Consider the following 27775-nt stretch of genomic DNA (forward strand, 5'->3'; position numbering starts at 1 on the left):
ACTTTTCAAGTGCAAATGCTGCCTTCCTCATCACAGTGATAATGAACAATCATTGTCTCAACGAAGAATCCTAAAGCACCTGGCCATTCACAGTGAAAGCCCCCACCATGGGGTCAGTGAACATTTTATTATTACTGGTGACCTCCACACCTCATTTGAATGGACTTTCCAGCAGCAGGAAATGCTAAACATGTCTCTCAAAAAAACAGCAAATGTTTTCTCAGAGCAACAGAATGATAGGATTAGGCTCCTACCGGACTCAAAAGAGATTTTTTCTTCAAACTCAGTAGATTTGCAACAGAGTTAGGCTCGATAAAGGCTGTTTTGTGTGGTGACTGGAACTTAGCCCTGGGAGCAATAATGAATCACCAATGACCAATCAATGTTCTCAATAACAAAGACAGGGCAACCTTGAGAGATATTATGACAGACCAGGGTCTGCTGGATGTGTGGCTCCTGCTGCATCCCTAAGATAAAGAATATTCTTATATCTCCCCAGTACTCAATCCAGGCTAGTTTATTTCTAAACCTCTAATTAGTTAATGCCTCTGATAATGGACTGCAAAATCCTCTATGAGTCTCTTTCAGACCATGTACCGAACGGCCTATGTATTAATTGGGAACTGACTGAACCAATCCGCAAGCCGTGTTCTGGTTCAGGGAGGACCGGGCCAGGCATTTGGGCTGGACTGTTCTCAGTAGTGCACGGTCAAGACTGATTTGTATATAACTCAGTTCAAACTGAGGTGGCATGGTGTGCAAAATAACAAATACCCAAAAAATCTTACGTTTGTGGGAGTTAAACACGCAGCAGCAAAACTTTAAAAGTGAGTGAGCCTCACTCCAGTGACACTGGTTAAAAATGGCCTGCACACTCCTACTGATCACCTCACGGTATACTGCCACCATTGCGCTTGTGCTGCTTAAATCCTGGTGAAGGCAGTATCCTTCCACCACTATGTTGGTAGCGCTTTGGCTGCCGCTATTGTCCAACAGGTCTCTAATCCGGGAGGCAGGCCTATGTCATGATGACACAAATGATCCGAGTTTGGCATTGGCAACAAAAAATAGCATTAGGTATTTAGACATCAGTACAGTCGGGCACTCTGGGCAGGGGTGCACATCCGTTACCATGCAGAGGACTTTTCTATCCCAACAGATGCCTGTCCCTGGTCAGAACACCCTGAACTAACTCCTAACCTTGGGTGGTCAGATTGGTAAACCCATTGGGAAAGTCTGTCAGAATTCATGTGGCTCAATTCAGCTTGTGCTCAGCTACAAAGTCAACTGTTGCAAATAAATGGACCATCTCAAAAACTTAAGATTATTTCTCTTCATAGCCCTCAGCCATTTCAGTGGCTTATGATCCATTTCACCACAAACCTGGGGACAAACAAATAAGGGCAGAATTTAAAGATGGCCCACACAATGGCAAAGCACTCCTTCTCAGTAGGTGCCCAGTTGTGTTCTCTGGGTAGTAACGTCTTACTAATAAAGGCTATCAGACACTCTCTCCCTTTGTCATCCAGTTGAGCTAACAACGCCCCAACTCCTTTGTCAAAGGCATTCATCTGCACAATGAGAGGCCGAATGTAGTTAAGTGATTTCAGTACAAGTGCAGTGCATAGTTCCTTCTTCAGTTTCTCTAATGCCTTCTGACACTCTGTGGTGCATATCACTTTCCTGGGCTGCTTCCTAGAGGTTAAAGGAGTCAATGAGGCAACTGTACTTCCATAGTTTGCCACACCTGTAATTCCCAGTGTGCCCTCAAAAAAGGCCTTAATTTCAGTCTGGGTAACAGGCACTTCCCGCTCCATCACAGACAGAATCTTGACCTCTTCACCTTATGTCCAAGGTAAACTGCAGAGGACTGCCCCCTACTTGACACTTGGGCCCATATTTATACTCGGTTTGCGCTGAATTAGCATCATTTATTTTACTAATTCAGCGCAAACCTAACTCCATATTTATACTTTTGGCGCTGGACACGTCTAGCGCCAGAGTTATGGATTTTACATCGTGTTCTGAAGGAGGAAACCTACCTTGCGTCAATGAGATGCAAGGTAAGCGTTCCCATCCAGAAAAGGACGATATGGCCTTTGTGCCACATTTATCTTTCCGTGCTAAAATCCAGCATGGGGGCCTTAAATCATGGCGCTAGCAAGCTTAGTGCCATTATTTAACACCTGGGTCTGGGCAGGCGTAAGGGGACCTGTAGGCATATTCCATGGTCAGAGACCATGGAAATTGCCCACAGATGCCCTTCCCGGGCCCCAGGCACACCCCCACCCACACCAGGAGGTCACCTAAGGATGGGAGATTCATTCCAGGTAAGTTTGGGTAAGTATTTTTTTTTTTTTCAAAACGCCGCTCGGGGGCCCCGACTTGGGGCCCCCTGCACTGCGCTGGCCCCAATGGCCTTGCCCAGGGGACATCTGTCCCCTGGGCATGGCCATTGGGGTGGTGGGCATGGCTCCTGTCTTTCCTAAGACAGGAGCCATGTCCATGAGGGTTGTGCACCAGAAAATGGCGCTACACTGCTTAGAGGCATAATTTGGTGCTCAAGCCCTGGTTCCCCCTACGCCTCCCTGGCCCTGTTAGTGTCCTTTCCAAGGACGTTAACAGGATCTTAGTGCCGGCTAGTGCCATTCCATACTTATGGTCCCCGGCCAGCGCCATGGAATTATCCGGCACTATACTTTTTGACGCAAACCTGCGCTAACACAGGTTTGCGTCAAAATGTACAAATATGGGCCTGGGTTAGTCATTTTCACCTCCCTGTATCCTCACCAACAACTGTCCTAAGTGTGTCAGGTGGTCCTGCCATGAACTGCTGAACACCACATAGGCATCCAGGTAAAACACACAGAACTCCTCCAGGCCTGTAAGCCATGGTTCACTAGGTGCTGAAAATTGGTAAGAGCATTCGTCAACCCAAGGGCAACAGCTTTGTATGTGGTGTTAAAGCGATCTGCCAGTATCCACTGGTCAGATCCAAAGTGCTCAAGTACTTTGCAGCATCTAACTGATCCACATGCTCATCTACGCTTGGAATTGGATGGGCATCAATTTTGGTTACCTCATTGAGGGCTTGGTAGTCCACAAAGAACCTCAAGTCAGTACACTCTTGCTTTAGTACTAGTATAGAAACACAGGACTAGACCAAGGACTACGAGATCTCTCAATTACCATCTGGTCCAGCATTTTGGGAATGCCTGCCTTAATACAGCTCTGAACCCGGTCTGACATTCTGGACATCGTGCCCTTTACTCTCAGACTGTCACCCTTGCCTAAGTCAGGCACACAGGCAGGTGTCAACACTGGAGTCAGCAAGAAGAGTATGTCAAACCATCTCAGGGACTCAGCATTACAAGTGTAAGGCGGAGTGGCCCTAATTCTGCCAACTCTACCAGTGGAATGGAATATTTTGCCCACCCTTACTCCATACCTCTTACCCACTCACTCCAATCAGACAATACACCATCAATCTAAGTTTCAAATGGAACACCATCTACTCTCTGCAGTCCTGGAATCTCTGAAGGTACTGAGCTGGCATTAGCCCAAACTGCCTAATCACAGTTTCTTTCTTTTGCTCACAGAGCATTTGGTCTGCCACACGGATTCTCCCGGTGACATCTCTCCCTTCCAATAATATGTCATTTAGAGTCTGTGTCTTACAAGCAACTTTAAAGCTCGTAAAATATTTCAAAATACCTTGACCTTCTACATACATATGCACAAGATCTTTTGGAACCTTGTCCACAAACTGGCCTGAACTGGATGCACAGTTACGTATCCCAGATGAAATCATTGCTACCACCCTAAGGTGGTCATTCCAACCCTGGCGGTCCATGACCGCCGGGTTGGAGGACCGCGGGAGCACCGCCGACAGGCCGGCAGTGCTCCAATGGGCATTCCGACCGCGGCGGTAAAGCCGCGGTCGGACCGGCAACACTGGCGGGCTCCCGCCAGTATACTGCCGCCCATTGGAATCCTCCAAGGCGGCGCAGCTAGCTGCGCCGCCGAGGGGATTCCGACCCCCCCTACCGCCATCCAACCGGATGGCGGTAGGGGGGGGTCGCGGGGTCCCCGTAAGAGGGCCCCTAAATGTATTTCACTGTCTGCTGCGCAGACAGTGAAATACGCGACGGGTGCAACTGCACCCGTCGCACAGCTTCCACTCCGCCGGCTCGATTCTGAGCCGGCTTCATCGTGGAAGCCTCTTTCCCGCTGGGCTGGCGGGCGGCCGCCCGCCAGCCCAGCGGGAAAGTCAGAATTACCGCCGCGGTCTTTCGACCGCGGAACGGTAACCTGGCGGCGGGACTTTGGCGGGCGGCCTCCGCCGCCCGCCAAGGTCCGAATGAGGGCCTAAGTTTCTATTTCTCCACAGCTATTATTCCTTTCTTTCTGTTTCTCCTCCCTTTCTTGCAATTTCACTTCCCGTTTCCAGTGAGCTAGTCTTATAGTCTCCCTCTCAAACTCTCTGGCTTTCTAATCTTTCTAGCCTCAGCTTGATGAAGCGCCAACTGCAAGCTCAGGGTCTCTGCTAGACTCAACCCACCCAAGGGATTTACTCCTGGAATTGGTAACAGTGGTACCCTAGAAATTCAAGATGTTGTGCACCTCTGAGGTATTCTAGTAAATAAAGGTGGTGAGTGTCCTGGTGAAAATCGGTGTGTGTGGGGGATAAATCTGTGATAAGGGGATCCAGAGCCTGAATCCTTAGCACTGGATTCCTAACATGCTTCCCTTTCCAGAGTCAACTACAGCCTCATCCCTTTTACACAGTATCTCAAACTGGTCCCTAATGAAATTAGCAATGACCTCTCTGTCCCTATCCCTGGGAATCCTCCACGATCTGTCCCTCCATAAATCATTAATTTGACTTATGGACATGGTGCTGAGGTCAATTCCCAACTCTGTATTTTCCATTGTCTATACGTGGCACCTTTGCTGCATAGAATTCACCGGACTTATTGTACTGCTGGAGCACATGGGAAACGGTCAATGCCACACTTGTGCCCAGGCTTCTAAACGTTAGGCACCCCATCACTTGCTTCCAATTGTCAGAACCCCTTGCAGAGGGTCAGTGGGCATCCAGGGACTGCTGGGCCCAACTGTGGGCTCAACATAACAGTCATGTATTTACTTAAAGGTTAATTGATTTAAAGAAAGGAAGTCACTAGGCTGTCCCGCACCACTTAACTATAGGAACATATTTAAAGTCATCTTGCAGCATAAGTTTAAAAATATGACAAAGTATCTTTACAATTCAAAAAGTATTTAATTAACATGCAGAACCGTTTGGGGGTGGGCCAAGATGGCGACCTTGTAAGTTGCATAGCGAGGAGCTCTGCAGCCCTAAGCCCAAAACATCCGGCCCCACACTGAAGCCCTAATTGCTGCACACATCGGTGCATAGATGACCGCAGCTGCCATGCAGGGGGTGCGGGCCGACGCTTTGACACCTGCACCTATTATGGGTTAAAGAACACATTGGCCAAAAAAAGCAGGCTGTATAGGTGCGGCCTGGATGGGTGGTGTCACGGCGCCCCTGAGCAGCGGCACACCCACAGGAGATCCTGAGGGTAAGGAGGCCCCCCACTTCCTTACCTGCGCTACTGCGGCTGGCCTCCCCTGGAGAGGAACAGCGGTAATTGGAGATATGGCCGGCCGCACTGTCACTCCTTCGGCGGGCGTGGGCGAGTGATGGCAGCTGAGAAAGAGAAGACACTGCTGAAGCTGCTGCAGCCTTCGGATGCCAAAGGAGAGGACTGGGAAAGCTGACACACACTACCAAACCTGCTGAGGATGCCAGGGCAAGGTCAATAAATAAGGGCTCTCCAACTGCACCCAGAGGACATCACCCCACCTCCCTCCCAGAGGAATCTGTTGCACCAGAGCTGTAGCTCAATTGCTTCATCCTCCCCGCGTCGTCGCCCTGCCGGCACACTTACGTAGAAATGGACATTCGGCTTCCTAGTACGTAGGAGCCCCCGGGGCATAACAATTGGCCCCACAGCAAGGAAGCGTCATGGAGCTATGTCGCCATTTTGCTCTTCTGGGGCACAGTGCACTTCATAGGATTGACAGCCTGCATGGGGCACACTCGCTCACGGCGATTGCGCTATTGCCATTGAAAAATATGCTTTCTCCCATACCATCACGTTAGCTTCACTGATAAAGTACTGGACTGAAGATGAAGGCATGCCCATTGTGCACCACTTTGTAAACTCGGATATTTAGGTGTTGCTCTTCCCTCTTCTAGATCCTTAAGGTATTAATGATTGTGCGCTATATTATTACCCACCCACAACAACTGGTGCACAAAGGATTACTGTGGGCTGTCTGTAACATTGCTCACTGCACAGGATCCAGCCACAATGGACCACACAAAATCAGACAGGTTGTTGGCCGAGACGTCTGGTGCACTGGGATGAGGCACAGAGGGGAAAAAACTAAGCTCCCAGGAGGGCACACTGGGGAGAACACTGTAGCACACTTGCGCAGGTTTGATGAGATGAGATCCTAACAGCTGTGTTAGATATCAAGGCCACATAGAAACCCAAGACTGACGCATTTCGAATCAATATGGGCCTCATGAGGGAAGACCACAAGCATTAAAAGATTGTGTTGAGACTATTGAATCTAACATAGCTTCCCTCAGATCATCTGTTCTGATGCCACTGAACACATCAAGGCCTTACAGGAAGAGGTGGCGTGCCTCAAACAGCGTGCAGGTGACCAGGAGGGTAGATCCCGCTGAAATAATGGGCGCATAGTGGGCCTTCCGGAGCGCTCGGAGGGACCCAGCATGGAAGTTTATCTTGAGGAATGGTTTGCAACGACAGTCCCACAGGGCAAACACTCAACTTTTTTCTCTGCGAAATGCCGCCGCATCGTTAGGAAGCCGCTCCGCACCCACTGGCCACCCTCCTCTTTAACTATAGAGATAGGGATCATATCCTATTAGTCACCCATGCAAAAGTCCCATGGAGGGTGGAGTACTTCATAAGTTAACATATACACTGACTATACAGTGGAGGTGCAGCTTAAATGGTCCTCCTTCCTGGCAGTGAAAAGGAGCCTCAGGGAACACAACATCAAACATGCACTGCAGTTCCCCGCCACGCTGGAATCATGCATGGCGACTGTGAAACTTTTTGCACCATCCCAGAGGAGGCATGTGCTTGAATGGAGCACAGGGGCACCGCAACCCCACCTCTGGAACACCAGGAACACTCTACAGAGCAGAGGGTGCAGAAATGCTGCAGGCCCTGCCGCAGGCGCCCACTGGTCAGCCCCAAGAGGGAACAGATTGCCAAAGAAAGGACACAGGTGGTTGCAGAGGTGGAGCAGTGGGTGGTGACACCATCCCCAGCAAACTCAATCACTGAAAGACTTGAGGATGTTCCATTGGACAGAGTCCTGGTCCTGACAGATACACTACTGTGGGGGTCCCTGGTGACTCCCTAAACGACTGAAGAAGTCATATAAATGCATGCACATTTTGGGGTTGAACAGAGCTGACTGATGTTTTTAGACATACTTTGCAATTTTGCAGGGGTGGAAGTTGTAACACTACACCAAGGGCTGGGGTCCTTTGGGTACAAGTAACTGAGTGCTTTCACTGATACATTGCCACTACCCCAACATCAGACAGTGAAGAAACTGAACAGTTTGTAATGTTGTTAATTAGTTGCATTGTGGTGCCATTGGCCAGACACCTGTTTGCGTACCAGCCTGGGAGGGAGTGTTTGATTTTGTCCCCATGGTTCCATATGGGATTTATAAATACACTAGGTACTACTTATAGTGTGGATACTTGCACAGGTATGTGGTTTGCGGGGTGGGGGGTGGCAGATGAGCGTTGGGGGTTTGATGTGTGACGGGGCAGTGGTGATGAGAATCCAATGCTGTCTCTTGGCAAATGGCCCAACCAGCATTAAGACACATTGCACAATACTTGCTCCTATCTTGGAATGTTAGGGTACTCACAGGGTATGTCAAATGGTACCGGGTGTACCAATACTTATGCAGACGCAAAATACATGTAGCACTAAGCCACGCCTATCCACCCGAGGACTCGGAAGCCGCACCTCTTGTATGTGATGAGTTCAGCAGGGCCCGTAGAGTTCTAGTAGGAAACGTGTTTCGAACAGCAGCTGCTGACGACGCTTTGGGGAAAGAAAGAACTTCACATCCCGGCCGCCCTGGGCTCCCCTGCTGCTACTTATTGACGCGCCCCTCGCGGGACGTGTGTGTTTCCATAGCTGCTGACGACGCTTTGGGGGAAAGAAAGAACTTCACTTCCCGGCTGCCCTGGGCTCCCCTGCTGCTACTTATTGACGCGCCCCTTGTGGGACGCAGGACGCGGGATGCGCCCTGGCAAAGACCGGGCCAAGACGGGCCCGTCTACGCCTGTCTTCGCCCGTGTGAGGCCAGGCTGGGCCCAGTCTCTTTGCTGAGGTTCTAATTACCAAGTAAGAGTTTTCTATTTTGCCTGTCTTTTGTTATTACCGATCCCATGGGGAAAAGGAAGGCTGCTGAGTTGTCGGTCCCCCTCAATGAATCCAAAATACAGAAAAAGCGCCCTAGGAAACTAGCCAATACGGTCACAAGATGTGGTCCTAAATCCCTTGAAGAAATAGACCTGCTTTTTGAGGGAGTGGAGGCCATTCTAAATGGTGAGATGGATACTAATGGAGCCCAACCTTTAAAGAAGTCCTGTCCACAACCTAGAAGGATCCAAGAATTCTTTCACAAAAACAAGAGGAGAGATTATACCCCTGTTCTCGGCACCCAAGTAGAGAAAGGAGGGAATTCGTCTAACTTAAACGAAACCACATGTCCTCCATCTCAGGGTACTGTGGGTAGTGCTATCAATCCTTCTTCAAGACAGGGAACCTGCCAACTAGAAGCTGCTCCAAGTACATCTCACCCTTTGAGCCCCGAGATAAGGCTGGTTCCCAATATACCCTGTGCGAACCGGTTTGGTCCCCTGTCCGAGAAGGGTGACTTATGTACAGCCAACGAATATTCTATGGCTGAACAAGATATAGAGGATGTTCTTTCACCAAACTTCCCGGCCACTTATAGTAGTTTGGAGCAATTAGCAAGCGGGACTAATGTATCTTTAATCCTGGAGAAAGTAAATGAAGTTAGGGTGTTGGTAATGCAGCTAGTTAAATTTTTGCAGGGGAAAACGGTGCTCCACAATAGATGCAGATGCCAACAGGTAGAGGCGACTGAGAGGGGGGGAACTAAGCAGGCAGATTTGACTCCATCTACATCAGTATATGGTGGATTAACCAATTTCCCCCATAGTAAGGGGACCCACAAGGCAAATACAGAGGTCAATCAATCACACTCTCCAGATTTTTTCGCCAATGAACAGGTGGGCCCCAACAGCATTCCCAAGGAAGGGGGGATTATGATGAACCATCCTGCCCACACTGTTTATACTGTCGTCCCACAGAGTAACCAAACACCTAGGGGGTGCAAATCCATTACGAAATTAGCAGGCAAGGGGAACCGTCTCCCTCTAGACGCAAAGAAGTTACCTGCATTACCTCCTACCTATGATCCCACCTGTGATATCCCTTTCAATAGAGATTCCAGTGGTCCACCTCCATCACTATTAACAACCTTAGATATCAAGGGTGGGAAAAACATTCTTTACTTGAATAATGTACCAAAGTTGCCCCCAGGGGCCGTCGAGGACCACGAGTCATGGATCAATAAGGCTATCCACTGGTTGCGCTTCTGACGAAATTGTCTCTCAGTTATTCGTTCGGATATTTCCAAAGCAAAGAGATGGTGTCCTCTAGGGTTGAATTACGATATATTCTCAATTGAGTTGTTTTATGACCTTTTGGTAGACCAACTCATTACCAACAGTGTAGGGGGCCAGTAACGGGAGGTATCACCTTAGTATTGGTCTTAGGTAGTGCAATCCAGGCCCATTTTTGCGAACGGTCAGATTACAATATCAGGGGGGATTCCCCGAAGTCTGTAGGAACCTTGCGAGTTGTTCCTGTATGACTGGTTCCAGTTCAGGAAGTGTCCCCAAGGGATTGCTTAGAGGTTTCACATATAAAGGGATCCGATGGGATTACCAAGGATGAGACAATCCTAGAAGATGCTAGCCCTCAGACATCTGAAACCAACCCAGACAATAAGGGCCTATCTATAATGACCTGGAATTTGGCTGGCCTCGCAAGGAAATTGGATGATCCAGATTGGACCTCGTACATAAATACCCAAGACATATGCCTCTTCCAGGAAACGTGGGCGGAAGACCAAATTAGCATTGATGGTTTTTCTTCTTTTAATACTCCTGCCCAACCATCTATGAAGGCGACAGGTCGTGCAAAAGGGGGTCTTTCTGATTCTCACAAACAAAAAACTACAATGTGACTTTAAGACCTTACATTTTGATTGTGTTGACCTGATGGGGATGCAAATCTTGTTTCAACAGGGGTTTAACGTAATTCTTATCAATGTTTATGCTCGTTCTGTCACGCAAGGCTCTGAGTCTCAGACTCTAACTCTGCTTTCTGATCTTTTAGACTCTTTACCTCCAACATTTTATTTAATTATAGCTGGGGACGTAAACTGTACTTTTGAACCCTCTGCGTTGCTTAGTGGTTTAACAGTGGAGGAGTATGAACTATGGGGGATTGCCCAGCTGAACAGCGATCGATTTCACCCGCACTCTAGAGTGGCCGTCCAGTTGGCTTCCATTTGTTTAAAGTATGCCCTAAGAGCCTGTAGAGCCTGTAATGGTCGCATGCCCTCTGACATAAACATTGCACTCACAAGTACTATTGATTATTTTTTGGTAGATGTGAGATTATGGCCCTTTTGGGGGATATGAGGGTGGATTTGAGATGTGAGAGTGATCATTATCCCCTGCTCCTTTCTCGCTCTGGAGATGCTTTTAGAAGAAATTCAAACATGAAACTTACAATGGTCCCTTCCCCCATTATGACTATCTTTTATTCCCCCATTATGACTATCTCATTTAGGAAGGTTGGGTGGCCCAAGGTGATGTCAAATCCATATTTGATAAGTGAGATTTACCAAACATTTATTGACAGCTTGGCAATCTACAAAGACCACGATTGCGCTGACATTCCACTCCTTTGTATTCATGAGATTATGATTACAAAGTTGCAAAATATTTTTTATAAAAAGGTTGGGGTAAGATCACAAGGTGGGGCCCCGGCAAACAGCGGATGGTTCAATGACCTATGTTCTAGGGCTAAGTCTGGGCTGAAACAGGCTATTCTAAATGGGAACTTGGGGGAAGTACAACAGGCTAGACGTACTTACAAGGAGACTACCTTATGAGCAAAGAAGTCTTGGGAGGATTCAATTTGGCAGGAATTGTTGGATGCTGTGGAATCCAACAACAATACATTGTTTTGGGAATTGCTATCCAAACGAGAAAAAGGAGGCAGAAATAACATAAGGAATCATATTCAACCTGAAAGTTGGGTCGACCACTTTTCCTTCCTCTATGATAGAATTGATATTACTGTGGTCCTTGACACCTATGATGCGGGACAAGATCCCCCTTCAGTTTTAAATGTGAATTCTGCAATTATTCCCACAGGATGGGATCAAGCTGATATCGAGGACCAAATCTGTTTCACTTTAGAAGAAACTGCCGATGCAATTCATTCCTTAAAATCTGGTAAAGCTCCAGGCCCAGATAAAATTCCAGGCGATCTATACAAATCTGAACCAGCTATATGGACCTGGTATATTAACACACTCTCAAACAAAATAGCCAAGGGGGGACAGATTCCTACTACGTGGAAGGGTGCTGAAATCATTCCTATTTACAAAAAGGGTAATGCAAACCTTCCAATAAATTACAGACCGATTAGTCTCATTGACAATCTACAAAAGATTTTTGCTAAACAACTTCTGAGGAGACTAACAAGCTGGATAACTGATCATCAGATTCTTTCCCCCCTTCAGATGGGGTTTCGACCTAGAATCAGCACAGTGGACCAGGTTTTTAGATTGGCAGTACTACACTGTTAGTATGTAATTCTCGCAAAACAATCGTTATATGTTGTTTTTGTAGACCTGCGAGCAGCTTTTGATCTAGTCCCAAGAGAAAAGTTATGGGAAGGGTAGGGACCCCGGTTTGCATAATTCAAATCTTAAAGCGCTTACATGAAGATACTTATGCGCAAGTGAGATGGGGCAACCAAGGCGAATTGACAGATAAAATCCCCATAAATATAAGTGTTCGTCAGGGTTGCGTGTTGGCACCCATTCTGCTTTCCCTTTTTATCAATGAGGTGGTGCGGGGTCTGATGGCATGCCAGAATGACGCACCTACCCTGAATGCACAAAAAATCCCTATCTTACTCTTTGCAGATGACTCTCTTCTCATCTCCAAGACCTCTATAGGTCTTCCAACTCTTCTTGATAGATTCAATTCATTCTGTCAGAACTATGGGTTGGAGCTCAATTCCAAGAAAACTAAACTGATGGTACTTTGCTCTGGCCCACAAAAGAAATGTTCTATTAGCCTAGATGACAAACCCTTGGATAAGGTCACTTCCATTGATTACCTAGGTGCGAGGCTTACAGATAAATTACATTGGGATGAACAGGTTGCAAAAAGCGTTGGTCTTCTGCAGCATAGCGCGGCATCTATACTGCACTTTTACAGGAGTACTACAACTAAAGTTGTGTCCCCAGCACTAAAGATATATGTGGCCAAGGCGCAGGGAGCAGCTGTTTATGGAGCTGAGATATGGGGCTCCTCTGACAGTAATCGGCTCACCATCAGGGAGAATAATTTTGCAAGGGCCTTATGTGCATGCCCTCCTAGTACCCCATTGATTCCTTTATATCTTGACTTGGGTCTTAAACGGATAGCCGATTTCATTATTTTGAGACCCTTATTATACTGGGTAAGGCTGTGGACAGTCCCTGAACTGGAGGTGTATAAGATTTCCCACCTCAAACTGTTAAAGTGTCCAAACTCTGCTACTATTCCATGGGTAAAACATGTGTATTGATGGTTTTTCACCCTGGGACTAGGTGATTTTTGGGAGAATCCCTATAAACTTGAGAAAACACATACAAAACTACTGAAGTGCACATATTGGTCATATGTTCGAAACAACTATATTACCCGGAAATCTGCTGGACGCCTAACCAATCTTTTTATTGATTTTAAATGGTACCCACAATTCGAGTTGTATCTTGATGTAATACCCGATATCTTAGGTAAGGGATTATATGCTAGATTTCGTTTTGGGTCATTGCCACTGGAGTCCTTGGCGAGTAGATGGGACCAAATGTTACAACTGACATATGTCCTGTGTGTGGTACCACCCCTGAAACTATTGAGCACTTCATGTACTTTTGCCCTGCCTATTTATCTCCTAGGACAAAATGGATCTGTAAAATCTGCCGAGAAATGAAAATAGGAAAATGTGATATAGCCTTGAGGGTTTTAAAAAGCCATAATTCTAAAGTAGTAATCTACGCTGTTAGCAGGTTTTTAGTGGCAGCATGGCGTGTACGGAATATATTGCTTGGTATATTGGTGGGGACCACTTATCGCAGATAGGCTAGAGGGGCCTTCATATGGGTAGCACCAGGAGTACAATTGGAAGTGCTGCATTCCAAGATAGACTCAGAGGGGAGACATACAGTTCTGGAGGGGAACCTTGATGGTTTTCCCGTCTTGTTTGTCTCTTTATACGTTCCCATCTCCAATCAGGCCATATTCCTGCGGTCCCTTACCCCAACTCTGTTGCATGATATGCTGGCACCGTATTACTGGGGAGGGGATTTTAATTGTGTCCTGGATTTGGACAGGGACCACTCGCACCCGCCAATATCTGGAGCCCGATCCACGACCTTAACTCACCACTTGAGGCAGTGGGCGTCCCTCACACAAGTCTCAGGAGCTTGGTGTACTTTACATCCCACTGCTAGAGAGTACTCCTTTTATTCAGGATTACATGACTTACACACTAGAAAGGCGATTCTCAGAGGTTTTACTACATAGAGATTCGTGATTTTATTAAAGACAAGGACGCTAGCATTATGAATAAGCCTGTTATTTACCACTTCTGTGCAGAACCTTCTAAACCATATGAAGTCACAATAACAATAGAATCACAACAGTACATATAACTCCATGACAACAGCCTTCTTCCTCTTTTGTTAGTCTGAAGTCTTCATTTTCGTTCTTTAATTTCATCCAAAATTCTTTGCCTCTAAGAAACCCTTTTATTGTCTCATATGTCTAAAAGAAAAAAACATCAACATAATTATCTTCTTATACAAATTAAATATACCCATTGAAGCTTAAATATAATAGATTTACATTAATGACTTACATTTTTTTTTAAAGAAAAATCTGTGAACTATATAACGTATTAACACCCAAGGGTGGGAGTGGAGGGATTATGCTAACCTCCTAGTCTTTAATGAAATCATGATTCTCTGTGCAGTAAAACCTCTGAGAATCACCATTTTATGTAAGGACAGGAGGGTAGCATTATGCATGTTTAAAGCTTAAACTGCTAAAACAGCCACATGCTCTAAATACAATTTCCTAAACGTCTCATCACTTAACTAATCAGCTGCTTTCATGATTTCGTCTAATCTTCCTCCTTTTAGATAAACTTTGGAAGCCTTAGCTCCTCTTATGGAATGAGCTTTAAACAGTTCCAAATTTACTCCATCCTCATATATCACACTTTTTACCCATCTATCAATCATAGCAGTAGGTACAGCCTTATATGGTTTGACATATAAAATTTAAAGTTGATTTGTTCCTACAGCTCTGAACTCACATATTCCTTTATACACCTTACTACACATAAACTCGGATGCTCATCAACCTTTGGATAAAATATACTTTCTGTCATTGTTTTGGATCTCTTTTTTATCTCAAACAAAATCTCTTGTGGTTGATAAAAAACGTTTTGACACCTCTAGAGCTTTCACATGAGAAAGCCTTTCAAAGTTGCAACTTTCCATATCAACTGCTTATTAGTTAAAAAAGTTTTCGATGGCCAACTTTTAAACAAGTCAAAAACCAATCTAACATCCCAAAGTGTACTATATTTAGTATTTGGCAGTCTTTTTAACCTCATTCCTTTCATAACTCTGCATATTAATGCCTTTTTCGTTATAGATAAACCATCTACTAAACAATGTCCTGAATCAATCGCTGATCTGTAACAATTTATTGTTCTATAGCCTAAACCTTTTTTGAATAATTCAGCTAAAAAATTAGCCATCATAATTTAATTTGCCTCCAACGGATCCATATCCCTTTCCATGCACCGCGTACCCATACATTCCATGAACTCTTGTATCTTTTCCTCATTTCAGGGGCCCCTTGATTCATATAACTCTCAAGCTTTGCCAGATAGTTCCTGAAATCGTCCAAACTAGAAGGTTGAGTACCCCTGACTCCACTAAAAGATGTTCTTGATTGTTCACGTCTTTCAAGAGACCCTTGCATACCTCTATTACCAGCCCCATCACTGATGAAAACTACACCTGAGTGATCTAAAACGGAGTTACCAATACTAACTGACATTTCTGGTTCCTTACCTGCATTACAACTCTCTGTATCATACAGAATGGAGGAAAAGCATAACCTAGAAAATTCCTCCTGGATCTGGACGCCAACTCACATAATTCTCCAACTGGTTTGTCAAAGGAGAAGCAAAAAGATCTTTCACTAGTGGACCAAAAACCCTGTTTATCTCCTAAAAAACTTGAGGCATGATCTTTCAATCGCTGTAATCCCATATAAAACAGGAGTTCCAATCTGCTCTCATATTCACTATTTCTGGAAAATATTGTGCTGTTGCATGTATATTTTGATCCATGCAAAACTCCTAAAGTCCCTTCAGTATCTCTGGAAGTCTCTTCGACTTGCTGCCACCCAACTTGTTTATGAAAGTGACAGCTGAAATATTGTCCATTCCCAAAAGGATTGAGCACCCTTTCAGTTGTTCTCTGAAACTGCGAACTGCCAACTCCCCAGCTTTCAATTCCAAAAAATGTATGTGATCCTCTCTCTCTCTCTCTCTCTCCCTCTCATGTTCCATTTCCCTCCTGTCAGTTGGTTTTCCATTACTACATCCCAACCTAATGTACTTGCATCTGTTTCTAGAACATAGACTGGTGTTGTACTAACTATTGCTCTCCCATTCCATGCCTGCAGATTCTCCAACCTCCGTTTCAACTCTTTTACTGCATCCTCTGAGACCTTTATCATGTCCCCATACCATAAACCTTTTGCTAAAGCCAAGTGTTTGACTTGTTGGATTGCCCTGGAATTTAATGGTCCTGAGAAAATAGCCTGCATTAAAGATGATAGCAAACTAATTATCCTTGCCAACTCTCTCAAAGAGACCCTCTGTTTCCTCTGTACACTCTTAATCCCTCTTTTTATAAGAGACATTTTTCTTTCTGGCAGCTGTAATTGTGCTTTCACTGTGTCCACCGCAAAACCTAAAAATTCCATCCTCTGAGATGGTAAAAGAACGGACTTCTCCTGATTGATCACAAAACCCAGATCCTGAAGAATATCTATAGTCATCTTCACGTGTTCCAACAGTAAAGAGTCTTGACTCATGATCAAAATATCGTCTAAATAGATAATCAATCTTACTTCTGTTTCCCTCAGATAACCTGCTCAGGGCTCATTACCTTCAAAAAACACCATTGTGCTGAGGACAGACCAAATGGTATTCAAGTGAATTGGAATAGTTGTCCTTCCCACCTGAACTGTAAAAATTGCTGCCTCTGTTTTGCCATAGGAATTGTGAAAGAAGCATCCTTCAGATCTATTTTCAGCACCCAATCTTGTCCTTGAAGAATATCTCTCAGACGATATATTCCCTATATTTTGAAATGCCCATACACCACATATTTGTTTAAATTGATCTCTGGTCTCCAAACGTTGTCCTTTTTTTCCACTCCAAACAACGTACTCTCAAACACTCTCTCTTCTTCTCCAACTGTCACAATTGCTCCTTTTTCCAACATACTGTAAATTTCTTTGCTCACCACCTCTTTTATTTATTTTTTCAAACAAATTTCCCTAGGTTCTGTAATGTAAAGTGGAATCTCTTGGAGTTCTATTATAAAACCCTTCACTGTCTCCGAAATCCAACCATTTGTTGTTATCTTCCAATTGTCTAAAATAACTTCTTAACCTTCCCGCAACTTCTCCCTGGAAAAAAACAATTCCAGACTTCATACTCACCCTGTCCTGACTGAGATCCTGAGTTTGTACTCCACTATCTCCCTCGACCTGATCTGCCTCTACCACCTCTTCCTTTTTGTGGGTAGAAATTGTTCGAGGTAAAACATCCTCAATAGATACCTCGTCCGTGGCCACTTGGGCCTCTGTAAAATGTGCAGCCAAAAGTGTAGCCTCTTTTTCCAGCCCTACCATATAAATTTCCTTTCCCAAAGACCTTTCTCATTGATGAAGGAGCCTTATCGAAAGTTGTGAAAGTATATACATATTTGCCCAAGGCGTTTACCATTCCATCTCCAAAAAGAAGACCATTTGTCTCTTCAGATGTTTCCTTTTTCGCATTTCTCCCAATTTTGGACTTATCTTCAACATAATTGCCCTTCGTCTTTCTGTTTTGAGCACTGCATTCGCATTTCCCTAAAAACAAATTGCTCTTTGGCTCCAACATCTTCATAAATTTATATCAAGATCTGTCCCTTTAATATAATATTCTTTCATCATATCAAATATTCTTGCTAAAGGCCCCAATACATCTAGCAGTTTATCCTCACACTGCTTCAGTGCTCTTTCTAAACCCTTTCTTGGGCCACGGCCTAGCTTAAACAGATAAGTAATCAAATCTGGATCCAGACTAGGTGTCATGGAATCCTTATTTCCAATAACAGGGTGTGAGCACTTAGCTCTCATTATATTTCTTTCACCCCTCTCTTGAGGTCTCCTTATTCTTTGTTTAATATATTCTGCAACATGATGCATAGGCCACCATTAGCCATTATGTGGATGTTTAACATCAGAAGGTTCAAATGGAACATGATCTAAAGGATCCTTAACCTCTTTTTTCTGTTCTTTATTTGAGGAATCAAGAACTGCAAATTCATCCATTTCCTCATCATAACTCAAATCAAACATGTATTCATCCATTTCATTTGTAAGATCCCTTCCCATCCAACCAGGCTTACTGCCCATATCCTTTTCTGGTTTGTCCTGCCTTTCCATTGTGCCGCTTAGGACACCCTTCGACATATTTTTCATAGTCTCTGGACGTTCTCTTACTTGGTCCTCATTCTCCATATGTATCACCTTTTTAAAACATTTCCCTCCTGGGCCTCTCTTCTCTGTCTCCTCACCTTCAGAGAGAGACCAATATTCATCTTCCTCCTCCAATAATCTAATTTTTTTCTTATTTTCTTTCAATACATTTGTAATTGTCAACTGAAGTCTCCTCAATCTCCTATGAAATGAATCTTCTTATCACCTCCTCCTGAATTTCTTTCCCTGAGATGTTACTCTCCTCTGAAATGATGGCCTCCTGTTTGGATCTTCCTTTATCAAGGAACTGGCAAAGTTTTGCTCTACTTTTTCTGCGCTTGATAAAGCGCAGTTGTCCCTAAAAAAGGTATTTAGAAAAGGCCTTTTTGTCAGGGCCGGACGTTATGGTGGACGAATGTCTGGTCGGGGCTCCTTTAACAGTCCCCAAGGATATTACCCGAGAGGTCGTGGTAATGGACCAGCGACCAGTCAGATAACACCTTCTACCCTACCCGGAACAGAGGTGGTTGACCCAGGTTCCGCAGAGGACATTGCAGGGGGCAACAAGGAGCGATCCAGGACGCCTCCTACTCTGGTAAGACTTCGAAACCCTTCTCAGGTTCTTCTTGGAGGGAGAGTGGGACTGTGCGCTCACAATTGGAGAAAGGTTTCTGGGGATCCTTGGATACTTCAGACGATTTCAGGTTTTCATCTAGAGTTTCTCAGTTCCCCGCGCCAGTTATACCCCCCGATGCAAATGAATTTTTCCCTAGAAAACCAGACTTTTATAGACAAAGAAGTGCAAGCATTCTTAGACAAAGGTGCGGTAGTATTGTCAACGCTTCACCCAGAAGGATTTTGCAGCCCTATATTTGTCGTGGACAAAAAAGGGGGTGGTCACCGTCTGGTTTTGAACTTGAAAGACTTCAATTCCTGGCTAGTGTACAGACACTTCAAAATGGAGGGAATCCACATGTTAAGAGACATCTTAATAGAAGGGGACTGGATGGTGCGATTGGACCTGAAGGACGCCTATCTTTCAATTCCAATGTTTCCACCACACAGGAGATTCCTTCAGTTCCATTGGAGGGATCAATGCCTAGAGTTTACAGCCCTCCCTTTCGGTCTATCCTCAGCACCATGGTGCTTCACGAAGTTTTTGAAAACAGTTGTGGAGTTTCTGAGAACCAAAGGGGTTCGGTTGATAATATATCTGGACGACATCCTGTTAATGGCCCAGAACCCAACTACAGTACAGAGACATCTGAACTGGACAATCAATCTATTACAGGATTTGGGATTCCTTATCAATGCGCAGAAGTCATTGTTGAGCCCGACTCAGGTAATAGATTTTTTGGGATTCAAGATAGATTCGATACAAGCGCAATTGATTCTCCCTTCTCTGAAGATTCGCAATATAAAGAGGGAGTTGAGGTCAGCTCTAACAAGTCCGGATATTTCATTAAGAAGTATTGCTCGACTGGTGGGTCTACTGGCTTCGTCCATTCAGGCAATCTTCCAAGCCCCTCTTCATTATCGGGCTCTACAGAGATTAAAGATCAAATATGTGAGTCGAGGTTGGAGTTACTCAACCTTAATTCCGTTGACCAGGGAAGTAAGAGAGGAGATTCAATGGTGGTTGCATCACATGGAAGCCTGGAATGGCAGAGCCATCTTCGGATCCAATCCGGAAGTAGTGATAGAATCCGATGCCAGTCATTGGGGTTGGGGAGCCCGCTGCAGATCGGTAGTGACAGGGGGTCGTTGGTCTCCAACAGAGCAATCCCTCCACATCAATTGTTTAGAGCTGCTAGCTGGCAAATTTGCGATAAGGAGTTTATCCCCCCTCTAGACGGATTGATGCATCCTGTTAAGAATGGACAATGTGTCAGCAGTAAGATACGTCAACAAGTTAGGGGGTACAAAATCCAAGATTCTAGCGGAGATAGCCAAGGAATTCTGGCATTATTGTCTACAACACAGGTTGGTGATTGTAGCAGAGTATTTACCAGGAGCCCAGAACACGGTGGCGGACTGGAACTCCAGGTATCTGAGGGATGCCAGCGATTGGAGATTGGATCAGAAAAATTTTCAACAAATAGTTCAGATATGGGGCCCTTGCAAGGTGGATCTTTTCGCCTCTCGCCTCGATTCCCAGATCCAGAAATTCTTCAGCTGGAGACCGGATCCGTTGGCCTTAATGACGGATGCATTTCTACAGGATTGGTCTCCATTTCGGGGCTATGCCTTCCCTCCATTTCTATTGATTCCCAGGGTACTGTCTCAGATTCGGAGGCAGGAAGCAGACCTGATACTAGTGACCCCGCTGTGGAGGTCTCAACCCTGGTTCCCTATTGCGCTTCAACTAGCTTGTGTGCTACCGTTGCTGATTCTTCCTCGTCGGGACTTATTGTTGAGTCCGGAGGGCCTTCAACATCCTCTGGTATCATCGGGGACTCTTACGTTGATGGCATGGATGGTTTCAGGAAAAACTGGGAAACCCCAGGCATTTCGCAACAAGCTAAGGACTTTATTAAACAAGCCTGGGCTTCCAGCACCCACAAGAGATATGCTTCTGCTTGGCGCAGATGGAATAGTTGGTGTAATGGAAGAGATATCAATCCCGTGGAGTAAAGTATTGATTTAGTGGTTAACTTTTTAGCGAGTCTATCCTCCACTGGTCTGGCCTATAGAACTATTAACAACTTCAGGTCAGCCATTTCGGCCGGTCATATCCCTATTGATGGTAAACCGGTTGGTGAACATCCACTAGTCTGTAAATTACTGAGAGGTATTAGGTTTGCTAATCCGCCTCAGTCCAAATATAGCATGCTATGGGATGTAAACGTGGTTTTAAAATTCATTAACTCTTGGCCTAGTAATAAGTTTTTATCGCGCAAGCAACTTTCGGCAAAATTAACTATGTTACTTTGCTTGATTTCTTGTAAACGAGTTTCTGATGTTAAAGCCTTAGACTTATCCGGTGGAGTATATTCTCCTGAAGGTGTTTCCATTTCCATCTCCAAGAGGACTAAAACTAATTGCAGGTAGGTATCCTATCCTTGGTATCCGAATAATACTAAGTTATGTGTAGTTCAATGTTTGAAGGATTATGAGTTGGTCACGGAGGAGTTCAGACAGAATATGAATGGTCAATTGTTAATTTCTATTCAAAAGCCATTTAGACCAGTAGCTTCTGCCACATTAGCAAGGTGGGTTAAATGGTTAATGAATGAAGCAGGAATTAATACGGAACAGTTTGGGGCTCACTCAGTGAGAGGAGCTATGGCTTCCAAATCATTTAATCTGGGTTCTAGTTTACAAGATATTATGAAGACAGCTGACTGGTCTTCTGAGAACACATTTCGTAAGTTTTACTTTAAACCTGTGGTTGATGTTGCATCTATTGTTATTAATCAGCTTTAAAAGAGCATAATCCGAGCCTCCGGTCCTGACAAAGAATAACATTTTTTTTAGCTTACGCGACAAGAATTTTCAATTCTATTAAGGACACGGAGGCGAGGATTATCCCACCCAGTATTTTATTTGAAAGTTATAATCAATTGTATAATTGTTATATAAAAGCATTACACCCTCCCTTGTTTTGTTGGAGAGATGTTTAAATATTGACTATGATTGTTTTCCTTTGAGAGGTATTATTATATACTTTTATTTCTCCAGGTTCCGATCAGAAGAATTCTTGAGATACTTTCGGAGATCTGTTGCGCTGAAAAGATCGTTGGGTTCTTTCTTCTTCGGAAAAGATTGCGTTTTGGAGTGGTTCACGGAAGGATTCTTCCATAAGTATCAAGGTCAAGAGAACAATGTTGTGTTTCTTCGTGTTTGGAGACATTTCGAGTTCAAGTTGTTGTAAGATTATCTGTGATACAAAGAAAGAGGATCTGACGTTTAAGTTCAGGACTCTTATGGACGGAGGTCACGTTGGGTGATTGGAGCTCGTGACAGGATATTATGGGTTATTGGGAAATGTATTTTTTTCATTTCATATGTTGTAATTGGCTGCTGTGAAAATTTGAGTAAAGAAAGAGACAGCATAATCCTCGCCTCCGTGTCCTTAATAGAATTGAAAATTCTTGTCGCGTAAGCTAGAATTTTTTTTATTCCCAACAATGTCTTTCTCTCAGACAAAATCGTTGCCTAGGAACCGATTGGTACTATTATTTCCAAAGACAACGTGAAACGTCATCCGTTTAAAATATGGGCTCTATTTCCTAGAGAAATAGGCTCCTAACCTTTGCGTGTGACATGAGTGTTGAAGCAGGACTGTGCGCTTGTGAATTACATTTCCATTAAATGGATCAAAACCTGAGCGCTACTCGTATTTAGAGCGCGAGGAAGTGCTCATGTCAGGATCGCTAAGAAGTGCTTGTATCTACAGTGCGTAAGAGCGCTCATATCCAGACAACTGAGTGCAAGCAGGCACTCGTTTCAAGGCAAACAGCTGTGTGCGAGGAAGCACTCGAGGACTAAACAATAAATAGTCATTCAAACTGTAACATTTTCAATTATTGTTTAAGGATAAAAACAGTATTAAAATAATTCTGCAGTCTGTTTCTCATATTAAATTAACATCTAACTCACACTTCTTAAAGAACTTATCTAACGAATAACAGATAATTATCTACTAACTAAATTTATGGTGTTTACCCCCAAAAAATTGAAAAAACACCAATCCCCTCATAAAACTTAATGGGTAACCACTATCAACACAATATAATCTACCTACTTATTAAATAAATTTCATTAAATTAGATTGTACATAAAGTACTGTATACTTATCTTCATGGAAGCTGCAAACAAAAGAGGCAGAAGGCTGTGGCATGGAGTTATATGCACAGTTGTGATTCTGTTCTTCTACCTTCATATGGTTCTATAAGTCTTTAAAAGTGCTGCACAGAAGTGGAAAATAAAGGGCTTATACATAATGGGAGCCTCCTGTCCTGACATAAAATTGACCTTTTTTATTGTAGTATGGAGGTGCTTTTGAAGGTTAGTAGTGCCGAATACCTTGGAAACACTCTATCTGGCCACTGCCCCCTGCAACTTCATCTAATATGAGTCCGTGGGCGTTCACGTATACCGACTTGGAGACTCCCTGCAGCAGCTCTACAGGATGAGGCATTCCACAACACCATATTGGGCCACATCACAGCATACTGAGGTTAATAAGGGCACAGCCTCTACTACCCGCATAGAATGGGATGCCTTAAAAACAGTTCTCCAGGGCAAAACAATTAAGACAGTATATGGTTTCAGGCTGGCACTGCGCAGGGAGCTAATGACTTTAGCAACCGACATACAAAGGTATGAACGAATGCTGCAGGACGATCAGGCAGTGGCTGCTTCCTTGGCATGGACACGACTCAACTACAGGGCTGCATTGGACGGATTGGGCAAATTAGACTATAGAGAATACCAGATGTAAAAACATGTGGAGAGTGATAAGGAGGCAAGCTGTTAGCCTGGCTTCTCCGATCCGACTGCCCCCGGGTTCCTATCACTACTATTCGCAGCAAAGCAAACCAAGTATTTAACACTTAAGAATCCATTAACATAGTATTTTGTTCTTACTATACAAAATCATACTCAGCCCTGAGGCTGACAGACAACATCGGGTCGTTCTTAGACACTGTACTCATAGCACAATTACAGACATCCCAAAGGGCAGATCTTGAAACACTGTTGCTAGAATCTGAAATCTCAAATGCAATTAAGTAAATGGCGTGCGGAATAACCCCTGGGGCGGACGGCTGGCCAATCAAGTTTTACTCCACTTATCGATCACAGCTTGCCCCCGAGCTGTTAAAGGTTTATAATTCTGCTTATTCTGCATGGGTACTACCACCCTCTCTGCGACAGGCGGTGCTAGTGGTCCTGCCAAAACCATACAGATATCCCCTGTTGTTGGGGTCTTATCAACCCCTCACCCTACTAAACTCAGACCACAAGATCCTGGGGAAGATATTGGCTAACCGGCTGATCCCCATAGCACAGCAAGTAATCCCTCCAGACCAAAAGGGGTTTATATTCAGCAGGAACACATTCCTGAACCTGCATCACCTCTCATGTTGATGGATCGGGCGAGAGCCATGGTTGCAAACCCCTGGGTAGCAACCTCAGACATAGAGAAGGCCTTTGACACACTGTGGTGGGAGTACTTGCAGGAAACCCTTACAAGAATGGGCATGGGTCCCTGATTCCTCAAATAGATAGCCTTGCTATACAACACACCACTGGCGCAGGTGAAAACCGGAAGCCTCATCTCTGACACTGCACTGCTCGAATGTGGCACTCGCAAGGGCTGTCCCCTTTCCCGATAATTTTTGAGCTGGCCATGGAGCCTCTTGTGTGTGCCTTGTGGGTGAGAGCTATGGAATGGGTTATTCGGGCTGGAAATAGCTGGCATATAACCTTGTTATATGCTGACGATGCCTTGGTATACCTACGAAACGATGCAACGATACTACCACACTTAATAGAACTCCTCAGACAGTTCAGAGAGGTATCAGCTGAAGGTGAATTGGGACAAATACCGATTGTTTCCCTTAGGGCCTTGTCTGAGGAGCAGCGTAGAGGAATCACATTCACCATGCTCCCCTGGGTGTATGACTGCTTTAAATTCTTAGGTATCAGAATTTATCACTCTAACAAAGATCTGATAGATAGAAATTTAGACAGAGCACTAGATTGGGTGCGGTCATCCCTCTCGTTCTGGACTGCACTCCCCTTCTCCACAGCAGGCAGGATTGCCATCTCCCAGATGTTAGTACTCCCCAGGTTATTTCACTTCTTTACCCTACTGCCTCGCAGGCTGTTTATGGATATGTGCTTCCTTTTGACTGTGCTGATATGGGGCAAAGCCAGATGACTTGTGGCACTCTCTTAACTATACACCCCATTGGAGCGTGGAGGGTTGGGTGCCCCGAATTATGAATACTATTTTGTTGCAGCCCAGCATCAGTGGCCTACGAGTTGGCTGATGGGCCAGAACATGAATGAACTGGGGTGATGATCTTGCAGGGCGACGCCAGTGCTGGTACTACAATAGCTATTAAACACGGAGGCTGGAGTACCTGCCAACGGCAGCAATGTCTTAATGCAGGTGGCCAAGACGTGCTGGACTACACATACGGATACAAACCACTCCTGCCCCTAATATGCATGGGCGCTATCTCTTTGGGCACTGCCAGGTTGCTCAGACCTGCACTCGTGCCCAGATTCGACTTCATGGACAGAAGCATGCCTTACTGAATGGGGTGACCTCTTTACTGAAAAGATACTTAGCACATATAAAAGCCTGGTAGGTGATTTTGGCATGCCAACAGGCTCCTTCGTAATTTAAATCAGCTCTGGCACAAAACACACGATGAACTGGAGACATTTGCATTCTTTCAGATGCTACTGATGCCTGGGGGGGAACACAAGGTGGTAGCTTGCCTTTACAGCTCCTTATTTGTGGGCAAACCCCTGACTGCCTCCCGGCTGACATCAACACGGTCACATCAGAGATCAAACTTTTTGGGCCCTGAGAAAATGTTTGCGAGTACCCATGGACTAGAGGCTTTCTGCAGCTCCTCCTGCGGGGTAAATGTTAGTTTGGCTCCCGACTGGGAGTGGCTAAGACGATCCCGTCTTGGGTCCTTTGCCTGGGCTATGGTGCGCAGGTGCTCCCATGAAATTCTCACTTCTCTGGCACTATGGAAGAGGCAGAGCAAGTTTCAGCTCCTGGTGACCCCCCTCTGACATACGGGGTCACCGCAACTCACTGTCCATGGGCTCCAGCCTGATCAGCACAATGATATTCTTCACACATGGCCCCTCCTGTCATACAGAGTCACTGCCTTGCTACCGGACAAGGCTACAGCCCTTAACACACAGCATTCTTACCTGGGCGGCCCCTCCTAGCATACGGGGTCATCTCCTCACTACTATGCATGAGCTGCGGCCCAATCGGAGCAGCACGACACAGAACTAAATTCACGGCGGCCCTCTCCTGGCATACAGGGGTTGCTGACTCTATCATGCACAGGAACAATGGCTCGATCTATGCAGCATCCATTTCCCCACAACTTGTAAAGGGAGTCACCGCAACAGGGCTCCACAAGGGACCTCAATTCCTCAAACACTCTCCTTGTCCTCGCAGAGCACACTGTCTTGGTAAATAGGCAAGCGCTGGTGCTTTATGCTCCATGGCAGGTGGTCATCGATTCCCTGGATGATGTTACCTCACTCAGCCGGGCGACCAGCATGCTTTGGCTCCCAGCCCTGCCACAGGCAAAAGTCTTGCAGAGCCTCCACTCCTCAGACAGCCCATCAGGCTGCTTGATAGATGACACTTTATTGGGTATCTAACTCTCCTTATTTTAGTCCATTTCCAGACACAAAATTTAGAGCCTGAGTTTTTAAAGTTTTATGTTGGGGGTCTGCTTCCTTTGAAGTGCCCAGTCCTCTGCTTCCTCTTTCTCTTGATAAGCACTTTGTCACAGCACTAGTGTTTCCAAGATAGTCCCACAACACAGGCAATGGGAGTGACTAGAGTTGACACCTTGATGTCATCCACAGTGATATGTGCATAAGAAGGTTAGGCCAGTCCCCCCAGCCTTATTCTTTATGATTCTGTTAGCAGCCCAGTCTCATTCCTGAGATCTGCCTGGACCCTTCCTTGTGATCTCTCACTGAATCAAAGATCACCCATTTGAAGTGTACAGAGGAGGCCTGGTCCTCCTCTCTCCAGCCAGTGTGAGTCCTACCAAGATTACAGGTGTAAAGCAACACATAAATATGCCTTTGGGAATCTCTCCACCGCCTCTCTGTGTTTCAACATGCAGGCCTGGGTCTCCCAAAATGGAACTCTAGGCCCTGCATTCATTTTACTATTCACAGGTACACATAGACCCAGGGCATGTATACAGCATACAGACACTGTACAGTCCTGTATCCTCCATGTACTGTACCACTCACAGGCACACATACATCCAGCACTTGCATTTAACATGCAAACACTACCCAGCACTGTATCCTTTATGTACTGTACCACTCATAGGCACACATACATCCAGCATGTGCATTTAAAATGCATGCACTGTACTCTTCATGTACTGTACCGCTGACAGGCACACATACATCCAACATATTCATTTAACATCCACGCACTGCATCCTTCATGTACTGTACCACTTCTAGGTATACATACATCCATCACATGCATCTGTCCTGTACACACTGCACAGCACTACATCCTTCAGATACTGTACCACTCATAGGCACGTACACATCCAGTACTGCCCTATCCCTGTATTGTTTCCTTCCCAGGCACACATTCACCCAGTACAGATACGAACCTCTGCACTGCACTGCAAACCAATGTAGGCCAAGGGTAAGTTAAGCACACAGTATAAGTACTTTAACCCCTTTGCTGATAGGCCTTTTACCCCTTCGCTGCCAAGCCTT

At 45.1% G+C, this 27775-nt stretch overlaps 1 protein-coding gene across 1 annotated transcript in view; it reads left to right on the forward strand.

Moving 5' to 3' along the window:
- LOC138265561 (ceruloplasmin-like) overlaps positions 1-22362 on the forward strand; it is a 454089-nt gene extending 431727 nt beyond the window's left edge. The window contains exon 19 of the mRNA XM_069213377.1: positions 21986-22362. The gene's annotated coding sequence lies outside the window, so the exon portion shown is untranslated. The remainder of the gene's footprint in view (positions 1-21985) is intronic.
- The last annotated feature ends 5413 nt before the right edge of the window (positions 22363-27775 follow it).

Source organism: Pleurodeles waltl, chromosome 11 (genome assembly GCF_031143425.1).
Source record: "Pleurodeles waltl isolate 20211129_DDA chromosome 11, aPleWal1.hap1.20221129, whole genome shotgun sequence".
Classification (NCBI taxonomy): domain Eukaryota; kingdom Metazoa; phylum Chordata; class Amphibia; order Caudata; family Salamandridae; genus Pleurodeles; species Pleurodeles waltl.